General features: G+C 40.8%; 1 pseudogene across 1 annotated transcript; it reads left to right on the forward strand.

Annotated features, from left to right (window-relative positions):
* The first annotated feature begins 1,742 nt into the window (after positions 1-1,742).
* LOC308233310 (nascent polypeptide-associated complex subunit alpha-like) lies at positions 1,743-2,361 on the forward strand (annotated as a pseudogene). Its single transcript has one exon. The product of its transcript is annotated as a nascent polypeptide-associated complex subunit alpha-like (transcript).
* The last annotated feature ends 367 nt before the right edge of the window (positions 2,362-2,728 follow it).

A 2,728-nucleotide genomic window follows, 5' to 3' on the forward strand; every position in this document is an offset into this window, starting at 1 on the left:
ATAAGCTCACCTGAAAGAGGACAGCATTCCAGCAGTTGGGTTGTTCTCTACATTTGTCCCTAAAGGGCTGAACAGATGGTGCACCCTTCCCCACAGAAATGCTCAGAAAAGGAACACCCTAAGGCTATAATGTGAGAGGAAGCTGTTGCCTTTTATGAAAACAGTTATATTTGAGTTAGTATTAGATTTGGGAATACAGAAGCAGGAAGGGGATAACTAGAGAAAAGTTGCCATACGGTAATAGCTTATAGGAAGAGCAGAGAGGAGAAATTAGTAGCATCTGGTAACAGGAGGAAATGATGACATTAAAATTCATGTTCAGGAGTTTAAGTCATGATAACCTTTCACATCCCCTGTATCTCTCTTGCATTAAAATGATAGTGAATACCTCCTATGGTGAAGGTAGAGGAAGGGAATAGTTTAACAACTCTGAAGGCTATTAGCTCCTCATCAGACATAGGGTTTGCAAATATTTCCTCCCATTCTGTAGGTTTTCTTTCTATCTCGTAGATCGAACTATAACTCAAAAGTAAAAACAAACAAATAAAACAAAATAGCCATATTAAAAAATGGGCAAAGGATTTGAATAGTTATTTCTCTAAAGAAGACATACAGATGATCTATAGGTATATGAAAAGGTGCCCAACATCACCAATCATCAGGGGCATGCAAACCAAAACAAAATGATAGGTCATTTCAAACTTGGTAGAATACTTATTATTAAACAAAGCAAAACAAAATCTATAATAATAAAAGCATAATATGCTAATTAGACTGGACAGCCAAACATCCTTCTGGACGTCCTTCCGGACAAAGCTGCAGTGGCTGTGAGGGCCGAGGGCAGGCAGCCGTGGCGGCCGGCGACGGCAGCAGAGGCGGAGTGATGGGGGAGGTGCCTTCCCCTGATCAGTCCTGTTGCCTCTTGCAGAAGGAGGCCATTAGTAGGACATCCCCTGAGGGCTCCTGACTGTGAGAGGGGGCAGGCTGGGCTGAGGGCCCACCCCCCGCCCCCCAGTGCACAAATTTTCATGCACCAGGCCTCTAGTAAATAAATAATACACAAAAAAGCCCAAAGGTAAGTGTTGGAGAGTATTTAGGGAAATTTGTGCCCATGCACACTTTTGGTGGAAATGTGAAATAATGCAGCAGCTATGGAGAACATCAGGGATGTTCCCAAAAGAAATTAAACAAAGAACTGCCCTATGAACCAAACCCACAACCCACTTCTGTGTATATATCCAATATAACTGAAACCAGAATCTCAAGGAAAACTTTGTACTTCCGTGTTTGTTGTAGCAATACTCACCATAGGCAAATATAGAAATGAACCAAATATGTATTCTTCACCAAATGGATAAAGAAGATGTGTGACAACATGGATAATCTTGAAAGACCTAATTCTAAATGAAATAAGCCAGTCACAGAGCAAATATTGCATGAGTCCACCTATATGAGATATCTAAAGCAATCAAATTCATTGAATTAGTAGGATGGTGGATGCCAGGAACTGGTGGCTGGGGAAGAGGGAAATTGTTCTGTGGGTATAAAGTTTCTGTTATGCTAAATGAATAAATTCTTTTCTAGAGATGTACTATTCAGCATAGTTTCTTTATCAATACAGTATGTGTACTTCAAAATTTGTTGAGAGGTAGATATCATGTTAAGTGTTCTTACCACCAATAAATACATACACACATACATGCTCTTTCTGCTGCCATCTTGGTTCTGTGTTCCCTCGTAAAATGCCCAGTGAAGCCACAGAAACTGTCCCTGCTACAGGGCAGGAGTTGCCACAGCCCCAGGCTGAGACAGGGACGGAATCTAACCGTGATGCATCAGTACCAGAGCTTGAGGAACAAGATGCCACGTGACAAACCCAGCTGGCAGCAGCAGCTGAAATCCATGAAGAACCAATCATTAAGAAAAAACAGAGCCAGAGTGAAAAGAAGCATGGAAGACTGTGGCCGAATGTGTCTTGGACAAGTTATTGGGGTTACTAGGGAACCATCCAGAAATCTGAGACTATCCTCTTTGTCATCACAAAACCAGATGTCTATAAGAGCCCAGCTTTAGATACCTACATAGTTTTTGGGGAAGCCAAGATCAATGATTCATCTCAGCCAGCACAGCTAGAAGCTGCAGAGAAATTCAAAGTTTAGTGAAGCTAAACATTCAATAAAACACACAGACTGCAACTATGCAAGAGGAGAGTGAAGAGGAAGACGTTGATGAAATAGGTGAGGAAGTTAAGGACATAGAACTGGTCATGTCACAAGGAAATGTGTTGAGAGTGAAGCAGTTCAAGTCCTGAAGAACAATGGTAGTGATGCTGTAAATGCTATTATGGAATTAACAATGTAACCATCTAAAAATTAGAAGCTTTTTTTTGGTTTAAAAAGAGTAACTGCAGCCTGGCTGGTGTTGCTCAGTGGTTGAACATCTACTCATGAACCAAGAGGTTACTGGTTTGATTCCCAGTTAGAGCACATGCCCTGGTTCCAAGCTCAATCCACAGTAGGGGGAGGGGATGCAGGAGGCAGCTGATGGATGATGTTTCTCTCTCATCAATGTTTCTATCTATTCCTTTCCCTCTCTCTCTCTAAAAATCAATAAAGACATATTATTTAAAAAAAAAGAGTAACGCAGCTTGGTTTGAAATTTGTACTTTTTTATCATTAATAGAATTATGACTTCTTTGGGATGAAAATGTAAATACATGAATGTAGTA

Source organism: Plecotus auritus (assembly GCF_963455305.1).
Source record: "Plecotus auritus genome assembly, chromosome: 9".
Classification (NCBI taxonomy): domain Eukaryota; kingdom Metazoa; phylum Chordata; class Mammalia; order Chiroptera; family Vespertilionidae; genus Plecotus; species Plecotus auritus.